General features: G+C 43.6%; 1 pseudogene; it reads left to right on the forward strand.

The window, feature by feature from the left end:
- Positions 1-10,167: 10,167 nt before the first annotated feature.
- On the forward strand, positions 10,168-13,541 carry LOC111957157 (thioredoxin reductase-like selenoprotein T1a; annotated as a pseudogene).
- Positions 13,542-16,280: the final 2,739 nt, after the last annotated feature.

Here is a 16,280-nt window from a genome sequence, read left to right on the forward strand (position 1 = left end):
ACAGGATGGCAACAACAACAACTGCCCGAGTTACACCAGGAACGCACAATCCCTCCATCAGTGCTCAGACTGTCCGCAATAGGCTGAGAGAGGCTGGACTGAGGGCTTGTAGGCCTGTTGTAAGGCAGGTCCTCACCATACATCACCGACAACAACGTCGCCTATGGGCACAAACCCACCGTCGCTGAACCAGACAGGACTGGCAAAAAGTGCTCTTCACTGACGAGTCGTGGTTTTGTCTCACCAGGGGTGATGGTCAGATTCACGTTTAATGTCGAAGAAATGAGCGTTACACCAAGGCCTGTACTCTAGAGCGGGATCGATTTGGAGGTGGAGGGTCCGTCATGGTCTGGGGTGGTGTGTCACAGCATCATCGGACTGCGCTTGTGTCATTGCAGGCAATCTCAACGCTGTGCGTTACAGGGAAGACATCCTCCTCCCTCATGTGGTACCCTTCCTGCAGGCTCATCCTGACATGACCCTCCAGCGTGACAATGCCACCAGCCAGACTGCTCGTTCTGTGAGTGATTTCCTGCAAGACAGGAATGTCAGTGTTCTGCCATGGCCAGTGACGAGCCCGGATCTCAATCCCATTGAGCATGTCTGGGACCTGTTGGATCGGAGGGTGAGGGCTAGGGCCATTCCCCCCAGAAATGTCCGGGAACTTGCAGGTGCCTTGGTGGAAGAGTGGGGTAACATCTCACAGCAAGATCTGGCAAATCTGGTGCCGTCCATGAGGAGGAGATGCACTGCAGTACTTAATGCTGCTGGTGGCCAAACCAGATACTGACTGTTACTTTTGATTTTGACCCCCCTTTGTTCAGGGACACATTATTCCATGTCTGTTAGTCACATGACTGTGGAACTTGTTCAGTTTATGTCTCAGTTGTTGAATCTTGTTATGGTCATACAAATATTTACACATGTTAAGTTTGCTGAAAATAAACGCAGTTAACAATGAGGACGTTTTTGTTTTTGCTGAGTTTATATCTTTGTAGTGACTGGGTGTATTGATACACCATCCAAAATGTAATTATTCACTTTTCTATTCTCAAAGCGATATTCAATGTCTGTTTTCTATATTTCTACCAATAGGTGACCTTCTTTGTGAAACATTGGAAAACCTCCCTGTTGAATCTGTTTGAAATGCACTGCTCGACTGAGGGACCTTACAGATAATTGTATGTGTGGGGTACAAAGATGAGGTAGTTCAAATATCATGCTAAACTATTATTACAACGTTCATGCAACTTATTATGCAACTTTATTAAGCACATTTTTACTCCTGAACTTATTTAGGCTTGCCATAGCAAAGGGGATGACTACTTATTGACTTAAGTCATTTCCGCTTTTAATTTATTAATTAATTTGTAAAAGTTTTGAAAAACATGATTCCATTTTGACATTACGGGGTAATGTGTGTTGGCCAGTGACACAAAATCTCAATTTAATCAATCTTAAATTCAGTCTAATAAAACAAAATGTGGAAAAAGTCAAGGGATGTGAATACTTTCTGAAGGCACTGTAGAACCTAAAATGGTTCTTTGGAGAACCCTTTGAAGAAAACCCTTTTGGGTTTGAGGTAGAACCCTTTTGGGTTTCAGGTAGGACCCTTTCCATAGTGGGTTCTACATGGAACCCAAAACACAAAAGCTTTTTACCTGGAACCAAAAAGGGTTATCCTATGGGGACAGCTGAAGAACCCATTTGGTACCTTTTTTTCTAAGAGTGTATTACAGGGCTCCAGACTAACATTTTCCACTGGTGTCACTGGTGCAACTAACTAACTTTTCAGTTGGTCGGACCTGTCACATTCGTCATACGAAGGAGACCAAGGCGCAGCGTGATTTAAATACATTCTTCTTTATTTAACGAAGAACACTTAAACAAACTAACGTGACGCTATTTAAACCGAGTGCTGACACAGGCAACTATACATAGACAATAACCCACAAAACCAAAATGGAAATGGCAACCTAAATAGGATCCCCAATCAGAGACAACGATAAACAGCTGTCTCTGATTGGGAACCAATTCAGGCCACCATAGACCTATAATAGTATATACAGTATATATTAAATGTAGAATATATTCAGTATATTTTAACTGCAACCACCAACCACAAGAGGACTCAGAAGCCCGCTCTCAATGAGTTTAGACAGGCTGCTGCTCTGCTAATTCTCAGATCGGGATAGAAGAGAAGGTAGAGGGCCCACGTGGGGTGGGGGGGGGGGCATAATAAATAAATGTGACTGGTCAATTGTGTGTGTCAGGGGCTGCGCCCAAGAGGCAAAAATAGTAATAAAAGTAACTTCATATTTTTATTATACACATTTTTTATCCAACCACAGGAGCCCGCTCTAAATGTTCAAAATACACCAGAGAGCACAATTTAGCCACAGAAGGTTTCTAAGTTTATAGAACATTTTATTATGTTTTATCACAAGCACATACAGGTATCTGCCAAAATAAAGGAAACACCAACAAAGTGTGATGCGCCACCATGAGCTGCCAGAAGAGCTTGCTCATCACAGCAGCAGGCCCCAGCACAGGCACGGAGGTCCTGAATGGCAGGCAGCTTAGCCCCAGTGATGTACTGGGCCGTACGCACTACCCTCTGTAGTGCCTTGCGGTCGGAGGCCGAGCAATTGCCATACCAGGCAGTGATGCAACCAGTCAGGATGCTCTCAATGTTGCAGCTGTAGAACCTTTTGAGGATCTCAGGACCCATGCCAAGTCTTTTTAGTTTCCTGAGGGGGAATAGGCTTTGTCGTGCCCTCTTCACGACTGTCTTGGTGTGTTTGGACCATTCTAGTTTGTTGGTGATGTGGACACCAAGGAACTTGAAGCTCTCAACCTGCTCCACTACAGCCCCGTCGATGAGAAGGGGGGCGTGCTCGGTCCTCCTTTTCCTGTAGTCCACAATCATCTCCTTAGTCTTGGTTACGTTGAGGGATAGGTTGTTATTCTGGCACCACCTGGCCAGGTCTCTGACCTCCTCCCTATAGGCTGTCTCGTCGTTATCGGTGATCAGGCCTACCACTGTTGTGTCGTCTGCAAACTTAATGATGGTGTTGGAGTCGTGTCTGGCCACGCAGTCGTGGGTGAACAGGGAGTATAGGAGGGGACTGAGCACGCACCCTTGGAGGTCTCCAGTGTTGAGGTTCAGCGTGGCAGATGTGTTGCTACCTACCCTCACCACCTGGGGTTGGCCCGTCAGGAAGTCCAGGATCCAGTTGCAGAGGGAGGTGTTTAGTCCCAGGATCCTTAGCTTCGTGATGAGCTTTGAGGGTACTATGGTGTTGAACGCTGAGCTGTAGTCAATGAATAGCATTCTCACATATGTGTTTCTTTTGTCCAGGTGGGAAAGGGCAGTGTGGAGTGCAATAGAGATTGCATCATCTGTGGATCTGTTTGGGCGGTATGCAAATTGGAGTGGGTGTAGGGTTTCTGGGATAATGGTGTTGATGTGAGCCATTACCAGCCTTTCAAAGCACTTCATGGCTACGGACGTGAGTGCTACGGGTCTGTAGTCATTTAGGCAGGTTGCCTTTGTGTTCTTGGGCACAGGGACTATGGTGTCTGCTTGAAACATGTTGGTATTACAGACTCAATCAGGGACATGTTGAAAATGTCAGTGAAAACACCTGCCAGTCGGTCAGCACATACGCTAGGCCAAAGGCTTCCATGCGACAACCTGTTTGGATAATATGCTATAAAAATGTTTTGCTAATCTGATGCTGCGCATGTTGTGTGGAATTGTATTACTGTAGACATTTTTGTGAACATTTTGTAATTTCCTGGGTCTTGCCATTACATTTTTTGGGGGAAATGTGAAGTGTTCCCAGGACAGTCCCGGTTACCCATGTTGATCCCTAATTTGAACAGTTTGTTATTACAGCAGATGAAGAAGCGGAAAGAGCGTGGAGATGTGGAAATGGACAGCGAGGAGGAAGGAAAGTAGCTGAGTGTGGAAAGCGGTGTGGTGAGGAAGATTGGCGTCAGGTACAAAAATGAGAAAAAAACGTACTCCAGTAGCTCAGAAATTGAACCTGAGGATGAATTACCTGCGGTGGCAGGTGCAATGAAGACCGCAGAGTTCGGGCCTCGTCCCGATGATGACAAGGATGATTCTGGCCAAGTGGGAGTGAGATTTTTGGAGTGAATAGATCCTTGCTTTCTGGCTGATCCATATATGGTATCAGGATAGGTGGAGAAGAGGTTAGGGACTGTTGAATCGGTTTAAAGTAACTCGAAGTGGACTTGTGATGATTTTTGGCATTTCATCCATCCAGAGGCAGTGCCTAGGGACAAGACCTGTGACTTGCTTTGCTCTCCGGAGCAGTGCGCTAATGAAAGGAGTGATAACTGGAGTGGCGTTAAGTGTTGAGGAATACCAACTGAAATTGAAGATTCCCGTTGTTTGGTGCGACAGACCCGATGGAAAGCGTGGTAAAACATTAAAAAACACTGTCTGTCCTGAGTTTTGATGCAGTCTTTACCCGGCAAAGTCAAGTTAGGATGTGTCAGTTATCCTGTGAGAGATTTTGTCCCAAACCCATTACGGTGTTTTAAGTGCCAAGCTTATGGTCATGCTGCAGCAGTGTGTAGGTGGGTGATTCCTAGATGTGAGAAGTGTCCAGGAGGGCATGAGACAAAGAAATGTGTAGTATCAGTGGAAAAAGCTGTGTGTTGTAGGAGTACCCATGGTGCTGGAGTTCAGAAGTGTCCGGTGAGAGAAAGGCAGGTTGGGGTTGCCAGGATCAGAGTAGTACAGAAGACATCGCAGTGCTTGAGGCGTCACTACAGACCCGGGTTCAATCCCAGGCTGTGTCACAGCCGGCCGTGACCGGGAGACCCATGAGGTTGGCCCAGCGTCGTCCGGGTTAGGGGAGGGTTTGGCTGGCCGGGATGTCCTTGTCCTATCGTGCTCTAGTGACTCCTTGTGGTGGGCCGGGCGCCTGCAAGCTGACTTCGGTCGCCAGTTGTACAGGGTTTCCCCCGTCACATTGGTGCTTCTGGGTTAGGCAAGCAGTGTGGCTTGGCAGGGTAGTATTTCGGAGGACGCATGGCTCTCGACCGTTGCCTGTCCCATGTCCATACTGGCGTTGTTGCGATGGGACAAAACTGTAACTAACAATTGGCTATCACAAAAAAGGGGTAGAAGTACAAAAATCCTAATCATAAAAAATATTTTTAATTGCATCGTTTGAAACTTCCATTGGAATTGTGGAATTGGTTGGATTGTGGTGGAGTTGTGCATTCATTGAGATTCACGTGGAGTGCTGACATCACGTTGTAAATGCAACCGGGTGCCATTTGTGAAGTCCAAACGTTGCAAGGTGTTTTCGTCTCGGATGAACATGTTGTGTATGCAAACGTTGACAATGTGTAATGTGGAATCTGAAACTATGGATGAGAATGAAAAAATGTCTCAGAAAAAGAGAGACCAAAGATAAATGTGAAAGCTATGGATGAGAAAGTTGCCATCCTAAAAAATGCTCGGAAGGCAAAACTGGCTCAGCTCACCAGCACTCAAAATGTAATTGATCCACTTCTTGTGTTTAATCAGAACTCATTGATCATACAGAGGCACGTGAAAACATTCAGTGACCTGGCTAAATATTTCATTGCACTCCAGTGTTCAGTAGGCTTACAAGCCCTACTGTCTGAACAGGAGAGAGAGCAGGACCATGACAACTAGTGTCAGCCAAAAGTGGACAAACTAAAGAAATTACAGGAAAACATGGGTGACAGTGATGGATTTGACTGCAGAAATACCATTTCCAGTTAACACAAGAACATTAAGACGTAAAAAAAGATGACAATGTTTCAGTGGTATCTGTGCAACGTAAAGTGAGCTCTGTCAGCAGAAGACCAACAGCCTTGTCCACACACGAGAGCCCAAGCTGAATTTGAGCATGCAGCTCTAATGGCGCATGCTGACAATTTGTAGCAAAAGCATGCTATAGACAGGTGTGTGCCTTTCCAACCGGTGACCGCATCTCTCAAGCCATGCATGTTTGGATACCAGGCATTCGCGAGTTCCTTACGGTGCAGATCAACAGTCAAAACCAACAGGTGAATTTAGGCTAGAGCTAAGAGCTACAAAGCTAATATTCGTGAAAACTCTTCACAGTTGTGTTCTGTGTGTGTCAGTGAGTAGGCTGATACCCCATTTCATGGACCCAAGATCCATAAAGGCTATACATTACAATATGAATTTTTAGGGCTGAATAGTGAGGTGATTTCCCTCCCAGTAAAACCTCCGTAATAAAAGCTATGATGCTAATATTTGTGTAAACTCTTCATAAATGTAATCTGTTGGTGTCACTGAGTAGGCTGATACCTCATTTCATTGACCCAAGAGCCATCGTTAAGGCTGTGCATTGCAAAAGTATGCCCCCAATGCAATTCTCAGTGGTGGAAAAAGTACCTAATTGTCATACGTGAGTAAAAGTATACATACCCTAATAGAAAGTTACTCAAGTAAAAGTGAAAGTCACTCAGTAAAATAGTATTTGAGTAAAAGTCTAAAAGTGTTTGGTTTTAAATATACTTAAGTATCAAAAGTAAATGTAATTGCTAAAATATACTTAAGTATCAAAATTAGTAAAGTAGTAGAAGTAAAAGTGTAAATTATTTCAAATTCCTTACATTAAGCAAAGCAGAGGGCACCATTTTCTTGTTTTTAAAATGTATGGATAGCCAGGGGCACACTCCAACACTCAGACATTATTTACAGATAGCCAGGGGCACACTCCAACACTCAGACATTATTTACAGATAGCCAGGGGCACACCTCCAACACTCAGACATTATTTACAGATAGCCAGGGGCACACTCCAACACTCAGATATTATTTACAGATAGCCAGGGGCACACTCCAACACTCAGACATTATTTACAGATACCAGGGCACACTCCAACACTCAGTACATATTTTACAGATAGCCAGGGGCACACTCCAACACTCAGACATTATTTACAGATAGCCAGGGGCACACTCCAACACTCAGACATTATTTACAGATAGCCTGGGACACACTCCAACACTCAGACATTATTTACAGATAGCCAGGGGCACACTCCAACACTCAGACATTATTTACAGATAGCCAGGGGCACACTCCAACACTCAGACATTATTTACAAAAGATGCATTTCTGTTAAGTGAGTCTGCCAGACCATAGGCGGTAGGGATGACCACGTGTTCTCTTGATAAGTGCGTCAATTTCACAATTTCCCTGTCCTGCTCAGCATTCAAAATGTAACGAGTACTTTGGGTTGTCAGGGAAAATGTATGGAGTAAAAAGTACTATATTTTCTTTCGGAATGTAGCTAAGTAAAAGTAAAAGTAGTCAAAAATATGAGTAGTTAAGTACAGATACCCAAAAAAACTACTGAACTAGTACTTTAATGTATTTTTACTTCAGTACTTGTCACGACTTCCGTTGAAGTCGGCTCCTCTCCTTGTTCGGGCGGCAATCGACGTCACCGGCTTTCTAGCCATCGCCGCTCCATTTTTCATATCCATTTGTCTTGTCTTGTTTCCATACACACCTGGTTTTCATTTCCCCAATTAAGCTACTTGTATTTAACCCTCTGCTTCCCATCATGTTTTGTGTGTAATTGTTTCATGTTGCTGTGGTGTCTTTTTACATGCTTTACTTTTGTTATGTTCCATGTTTTTGAGAGCATTTTATTTATGTTGTGCTCTCGCTTTGGAACTTTAATAAAGTGTGCCTGTTTACATCACGCTACTCTCATGCACCTGACTTCGCCTCTTTTACACACGCTGACAGTACTTTACACCACTGGCAATTCTGAAGTCTATACATACACACAGTGGTGATTTTAGCATGTAAATCTTGGTGGGGCAAACCCCCAAAAATGTTTTTAGATGCGTGCCAGCGAAGCCACAACACTAAACAATACATTAATTTCACTATAACTGTGACAAACAATGCCCACAAACTGTTAGGGCCTACATAAAGCTGTCCCAACAGCAGAGCTTTCTTTTCAGCACCATGGAGTGAATCCTTACCACTGCTACACCTGTCTATCAGCGGAGCCTTGTCTGGCAGCGAAACAGTTCATTCAGCCTCATTTAATGCCTTTTTAAAAAACATGGCTGATATGGCTGACTTGCTTAAACAAATGTGGTTCCTACTGACAATTGAGATGTACAAACTATTTTGATTAAGACATTAATGAGCAAACTAGGACGGATGTAGTCAATATAACTATTTGTTCAGCACTATTGAAATATACAGCGACAGAATTCAGAATATGGGCCGTTCTTACAGTGTTCTCCCTGTACACCAAGTCAGAACCGTAGGATAAATAAAGGGGGCATATAGGCAGACAATGAAAGCTCTTAAAATATTTGATGACATTTCTCTGAAACAGGCTATAGGCTACATGTGCACCACCAAGTCAGAACACTAGGCTAGGTTATGATTGGGAAAGGGACCAAATTATTAGGGTGAGGCACATGGGCTACTAACAGCTTACTACACAACATACAAATAGTATTACTTTCTTAGCTACACTATACATATCTCCCTGGAATAGTACTTAATTTATGAAGCAGCATACAATACATTTTTGGACTCACCATTGTGCTGTGCTCACTTGAACAGGATTTTGGCGCGGCGGTCCTTCCTGTGGTCAAATTTGTCATGAAAAGTCTGGCAATCAAATCAAATCAAACTTTATTTGTCACATGCGCCGAATACAACATGTAGACCTTACCGTGAAATGCTTACTTACAAGCCCTTAACCAACAGTGCAGTTCAAGAAGATAAAAATATTTATCAAATAGACTGAAGTAAAAAATAATAATAAAAAGTAACACAATAAGAATAACAATAACGAGGCTATTTACAGGGGGTACCGGTACCGAGTCAATGTGCGGGGGTACAGGTTAGTTCAGGTCATTTGTACATGTAGGTAGGTGTGAAGTGACTATGCATAGATGATAAACAGTGAGTAGCAGCAGTGTACAAAAGGGAGGGGGATCAATGTAAATAGTCTGGTGGCCATTTTATTAATTGCTCAGCAGTCTTATGGCTTAGAAGCTGTTGAGGAGCCTTTTGGTCCTAGACTTGGCCCTCCGGTACCTCTTGCCGTGCGGTAGAAGAGAAAACAGTCTTTAACTAGGGTGACTGGAGTCTCTGCCAATTTTATGGCCTTTCCTCTATTACAGTATATAGGTCCTGGATGGCAGGAAGTTTGGCTCCAGTGATGTACTGGGCCGTACGCATTACCCTCTATAGCACCTTACGGTCAGATGCCAAGCAGTTGCCATACCAGGCAGTGATGCAACCGGTCAGGATGCTCTCGATGGTGCAGCTGTAGAATCTTTTGAGGATCTGAGGACCCATGCCAAATCTTTTCAGTCTCCTGAGGGGGAAAAGGTTTTGTCGTGCCCTCTTCACAACTGTCTTGGTATGTTTGGACCATGATAGTCATTGGTGATGTGGACACCATGGAACTTGAAACTCTCGACCCGCTCCACTACTGGGGGCCTGTTCGGCCCGCTTTTTCCTGTAGTCCACGATCAGATCCTTTGTCTTGCTCACATTGAGGGAGAGGATTGACAGCATGGCCAATGTATTCACTAGCTTTTCTGTTCCAAAGTGTTGCATGTGAATGTTTATGCTTTTAAGCTTGGAAAAGAGACCCTTAAACCCAGACTTGGACCACACACCCACTCCACTGAATAGCAGGGTAGTGATTGCTTTGCAACGCTGTGTAATGTTTATGTCCAATGGCCGATGAGCACCGATACGTTTTATCTATAATTTCTCTTAATATGACAAGAAAAGGATTTGCCAGTAGATCGTCGACTTGATTTATGACGACTGCTTGTCTAGCTTGCTAGCTATAGTTTTTAAAGTATGATGTTAACATGATCAGTCCAATCAAAGCTACGGTAGATATAACGTGATTTGAGGTCGTTTTATCTGTGGCCAATGACCTTGAGCCTTGGATTGGCACTTCTGATGTAAATCTATGGCAGCACCCAAAGGGGCTTGAACTTTCTAGCTCTCCCTGTAGATTTTGCAGTGACTAGTGTCCCCCTGAGTGGCAGAACACTGAGCCAATCATGGCGCAGCTAGAGATTACCTTACGCTCTGTATTTTCTGCCGGCTGCCCATCCACCTGCATTTTGGAGCTGCCTTACTCAAGAAAGCAAAAAAGAGACCATGTTTGTATGTGGCTTTATTATCCCAATTATACGATTTTGTACATTGTTTCCAAACTGATATGTGACACGTATTAATCCCAAAATAACATGCAAAACAGGCAACCACAAATGTTTTTTTATTTTATCTGCTAAACAGGTTGGGCTCTGCCCTGAATGATGGGTCGCCATTGCATACAGAGTGCAATTTCAACAGTGTTTTTGGTCAAGTTAACTAATTATTGTATTTTGTAGAATTTATATAACAACATTACAAACTTGTTTAGCATTATCTAGTCAAATTTTTGCATTAGTTTCAATTGGGGACTTTTATTTTGAAGGCGAGCCGCCGATTACACTATTGTTGCTCACGACACAGGTGGACAAATCGAAGGAGAAATGGCGAAGAGGTGGCTACCCTTTTCGCTCCTGTTTCTAGTTCTCTCCCTGTACTGTGCTGCGTCGGCTGATAACAGCGGCCTTAAGAAAATGAAGATGCAGTTTGCAACAGGACCACTTCTTAAATTCCAAATCTGGTAAGTTAAGCGAGGACACTTTGAGCAGACATCTTGTCTTGTTGTTCAGCTAGCATCAACTACTTCCCCGTATGACGTTAGCTGTGAACAGCTAGTTAAATCCTGTTAGCTAATTCTGCTCAGGAAATTGGGTGGGTGCAGTCAAAGAATCCTTACAGTATCCATGTAACACCGTATTTTGGTTAGCTAGCAACATCCACATGTTTATGTAACTAAATTACAACCGTGTTTTGTCTGTTGTTAATGAATCTGTAGTTGCGAGGTTGTAAAAAAACAAACATACTATTCTAGTTACTTCCGCTGTCAAATAGCTAATTTTGCGATTTGCGTCCCCATGTGGTCACTACCGGTTGGATTAATATCTACCATGTCAAGAGAATGAGATTAACTCAGACCAAGATGTGTTTGGAATGTGAAATGCCTTTTAAGTATTTTAATAATGCATTTGGACAATAGATAAACCGTGTGCCATACAGCAATGGAAGGTCACCTCATGCTTTGCAGGCAGCATACAATGAATGGAAGACACAACAAGGGAACGAAGATAACCTTGGACTCTTTGATGTTTAGGGTTGTTTGGCTGTGGCCAAGTGTATATAGCCTTGACTCTAAAGACTGTTTTTTTTCAGCGTGTCTCACTGTCTGTTCCCCTGTGGCCCGGTTTGTCTATCTCTCTCTCCTTCTCTCACCCAGCATCTCCTGAGGGTATAAGCGGGTGTTTGAGGAGTACATGCAGGTCTTGTACCAGCGGTACCCAGACATCCGCATTGAGGGGGAGAACTACCTTCCTCTACCCCTCTACCGGTAAATTACACTGTGTGTCACCATACTGTGTAAACACTTGACGCGTGTTGCAATGTATTCTCCCTTGTGGTTGTTATCAACAAGTTGCCCTCCTTTGGACTCAGAGGTTTTAGCTTTTTCGGACACTTGTAACTGCCATTTCCTGCCATCTAAAGCAAAAAATTGTCTTGTATGATAACGGATAAAGTAAAAAAAATCATGTATATCTGTATTAATGTTTATAAAATTAGTTATATAGTGGTGCAGCCTGTCTTTGGGTAGAACCGTCTCTCTGGAAGTTGACGTTATTATCTTCTTGTTTGCTGTCCTCAGCCACGTTGCTTCCTTCCTGTCCATGTTCAAGCTGGCACTGATCGGACTGATCATTATCGGCAAGGACCCCTTCGCCCTCTGCGGTATGCAAGCCCCAGGCATCTGGGTCTGGGGTCAGGAGAATAAGGTAAGACTCTAGTTTAAAATTTGAAATAACACTTGGTGTTAGCATCACAGGCATACCGGCTCTAATGGAAATTAAAGGGTAGATGTAGACAAGAATAGTCAGTACCTCAAGAGACACACTGTACCCATGGGATGTCATTAATGACTCATTTGGGACAGTGAGTAGATGATGCAGTCTTTGTTTGTGTATTGTCAACCTGGATCTCCAAGGTAACATGTTGGTGTGTTTCCCTGGGCTGGGTACACAGACAGAAGGGCTACGGAATTTTGCGCCCTTGTCCTTGGCAGAACCGATGTGCATATTGACCAATGAAACATTTTAACTTGAAGTTCAAATTTTGCTCGTAATTGATTGATGGTGATATTGAATTTCTCTCTCTCTTTCAGATTTATGCCTGCATGATGGTATTCTTTTTCAGCAACATGATTGAAAACCAGTGTATGTCAACAGGAGCTTTTGAAGTCACATTAAACGGTAAGGCTCACTTTGCCTTTGCGTAAGTATGCACAAATCCTTTACGGACCCTGCATAGACGTCATTGTAAAATACCACACAGAAGTGTTGAGAGTTGGTGTGTTTGTACCTCCCTGGGCAGATGTGCCAGTGTGGTCCAAGCTGGAGTCGGGTCACCTGCCCTCCATGCAGCAGCTGGTCCAGATCCTGGAGAACGAGATGAAGATGAACGTACCCATGGACCACCGCTCCTAACCCTGCCTTTACGCCCCACCAAGGATGGAGCCAAAGACCCCTCCACGTACGCAACCCTCGCCCCCCATCTTCTATCCACCGCAATTTACACAGTGGAAAGAACCACCATCGCACACACACCCAATACCTCAGATACATTTATTGTGTGGTATGGGGTTTGTGCACTTTCATATTGTATTTACATGACCATAGTTGTCAAATTAGATTACTCAACCTACTCAACTCATTTTTTTGACAGAACTTCAAGGACATTTTATTTATTTATGCACTTGATGTTTTGCATGCACTTGATGTACTCACTTTTCTGTCTCCCTTTCTTTTCCTCTGCAGGTTTGAGGTGGGGTTCTCAATGGACTGTGAGGGGATGTTTATGAAGGTCTGCGCTGAAGGCAGGAAGACTGCTAGCTCAGACTGGATGTCCCCATCGCTTCTCACCACGTCCCTACGAGATGCCCCTCCCCTAATGCTGGACTGGGATCCACGGCAAACCGTGATGGCCATTTTCTCTACTATTACTACTGCAGATCATTCATCCTGGTGCAATAAACGTTCAGCTTTGGCTCTTGCGCTCACAAGGATCAATTCAAGCTCAACAATGTTGACTTTCATGTGGATGGTCAGATTAATATTAAGGTCTTTAGTTAGCCACACAGAATCGATGTGTTTTTATTTTGACCCATTATGTGTAGTATAACCATTTGTTAGTCTTAATTTAACTTAGTTACATGTAGAACATCTTACATAGTCTGATCGTGAGCATTTGAATAATGTTTAACATTTAATTTCTGAATTCTGGTAATTTTTTAATCTTTGCATAGCTGGAAGTAGAGCTAAGACGATGAATAAATGTTTAATGGTGAAAGAGCTGTGTGAGTGCTGTCTGTTTGCTGGGACAAGATGAACGGATTTGTTGTTGGCATGAGAACAAGTAAATCATTTTCTAAAGTGACTAGGCGAATGAGGGCAAGACAACCACACCAGCCATATATCAAAGGTTAGGTACATGTAGAATCCAGGAGGGTACTATTTTTGTAAGAAACAGGCCTACAGTTTCATCGTAAATTTAAAAGACCTATGTAAATAGAGTTAAAGAAAACAGGAGACCAACTGCTAAGCAAATGTATTGATTTTGATTTTGCACACTAAGTATAGACCATCTGGCATCTCATTATCCACCCAGATAAGGTTTACATGGTTTGTGGGAATCAGTGGTTAGGGTTAAGTAGATCACCAGGTTAAGACATTTGGTTAAATCCTTATCTAGTCAAGCTTCTACGAACTTCTAGCACATCCTTGTGTAAAGGGCCCTGCAAATTAGGCAGAGACGTCAACTAAATTCCTAGAAACTCATGGAAAGCAAACCTTAACGGATCTCTTTAATAAGAGACTTCCGTTAGAGATAGCGTTCCACAACTGAAGCTACTGTGTAAATGGTCAAAACCAAATGAGTGATAACCAAATAACTAGGTGTGTTGCATGGAAAGATGTCCCCTACTGTAATTCTTAGCACCAGAAGCAATCTACCACTATATCTTGCAATGCCACTTAATGAGAGTAAATTGCTGCCCAAAGAACATGGCAATCATAACTGTATAAAATGCTATCTAGACTTGTATAGAGAAGCAGCCTACAGGAGCATATCTCCCAACTAGGTTCAATGATTGAGTTTATTTGGACTGGAGCAGTGCAGGTTGAGTCTCTTAAAAAGGTGATTTTCCTGTGTTTTATATATATTTCCACACTATGAGTTTGGAATAATACTGTGAAATTGTGAAAATTATGATAATGCCCTTTTAGTGTGTAAGAGTTTTTTGAAAAGACTGCCTGAAATTTCTTCCTGTTTTGGTGGGTAGGAGTTTTGGCCTGCCTGGTGATATCACCAGGTGGTAAATTAGTCCCGTGTGGCTCAGATGGTAGAGCATAGGGTTGTGGGTTTGATTCCCACGGGGGACCAATAGCAACAAATATGAAAATGTATGTACTCACTAGTCGCTCTGGATAAGAGAGTCTCCTGAATGACAAATGTAAATTAGTTCATATTTCATCATCAAATTTTATTGGTCACATACACTTGGTTAGCAGATGTTAATGCGAGTGTAGCAAAATGCTTGTGCTTCTAGTTCCGACCATGCAGTAATATCTAACAATTAATCTAACAATTTCACAACAACTACCTTACAAGTGTAAAGGAATGAATAGGAATATGTACATATAAATATATGGATGAGCGATGGCCCGAACGGCATAGGCAAGATGCAGTAGATGGTATAGAGTACAGTATATACATATGAGATGAGTAATGTAGGGTATGTAAACATTATATAAAGTGGCATTGTTTAAAGTGAATAGTGATACATTTATTACATCCAATTTTTTATTATTAAAGTGGCTAGAGATTTGAGTCAGTATGTTGGCAGCAGCCATCACTAACTCTATGTTAGTGATGGCTGTTTAACAGTCTGATGGCCTTGAGATAGAAGCTGTTTTTCAGTCTCTCGGTCCCAGCTTTGATGCACCTATCCTGACCTCGCCTTCAGGATGATAGTGGGGTGAACAGGCAGTGGCTCGGGTGGTTGTTGTCCTTGATGATCTTTTTGGCCTTCCTGTGACATCGGGTGGTGTAGGTGTCCTGGAGGGCAGGTAGTTTGCCCCCGGTGATGCGTTGTGCAGACCTCACTACCCTCTGGAGAGCCTTGCGGTTGTGGGCGGAGCAGTTGCCGTACCAGGTGTTGATACAGCCCGACAGGATGCTCTTGGTTTTGCATCTGTAAAAGTTTGTGAGTGTTTTTGGTGACAAGCCAAATTTCTTCAGCCTCCTGAGGTTGAAGAGGCGCTGTTGCGCCTTCTTCACCACGCAGTCTGTGTGGGTGGACCATTTCAGTTTGTCCGTGATGTGTACGCTGAGGAACTTAAAACTTTACACCTTCTCCACTACTGTCCCGTCGATGTAGATAGGGGGGTGCTCCCTCTGCTTCCTGAAGTCCACGATCATCTCATTTGTTTTGTTGACATTGAGTGTGAGGTTATTTTCCTGACACCACACTCCAAGGGCCCCCACCTCCTCCCTGTAGGCCGTCTCGTCGTTGTTGGTAATCAAGCCTACCACTGTAGTGTCGTCTGCAAACTTGATGATTGAGTTGGAGGCGTGTATGGCCACGCAGTCATGGGTGAACAGGGAGTACAGGAGAGGGCTGAGAACACACCCTTGTGGGGCCCCAGTGTTGAGGATCAGCGAGGTGGAGATGTTGTTTCCTACCCTCACCACCTGGGGGCGGCCCGTCAGAAAGTCCAGGACCCAGTTGCACGGGGCGGGATCGAGACCCAGGGTCTCGAGCGTAATGACGAGTTTGGAGGGTACTATGGTGTTAAATGCTGAGCTGTAGTCGATGAACAGCATTCTTACATAGGTATTCCTCTTGTCCAGATGGGTTAGGGCAGTGTGCAGTGTGATTGCAATTGCGTCGTCTGTGGACCTATTGGGGCGGTAAGCAAATTGGAGTGGGTCTAGGGTGTCAGGTAGGGTGAACACAGGTATAAATCTGGAGCATCAGTTGACGTCACTTCCTCTTGAATTTGCAGACGTGTTGCTGTGCGTTTTGTT

Source organism: Salvelinus sp. IW2-2015, linkage group LG32 (genome assembly GCF_002910315.2).
Source record: "Salvelinus sp. IW2-2015 linkage group LG32, ASM291031v2, whole genome shotgun sequence".
NCBI classification, from domain to species: Eukaryota; Metazoa; Chordata; class Actinopteri; order Salmoniformes; family Salmonidae; genus Salvelinus; species Salvelinus sp. IW2-2015.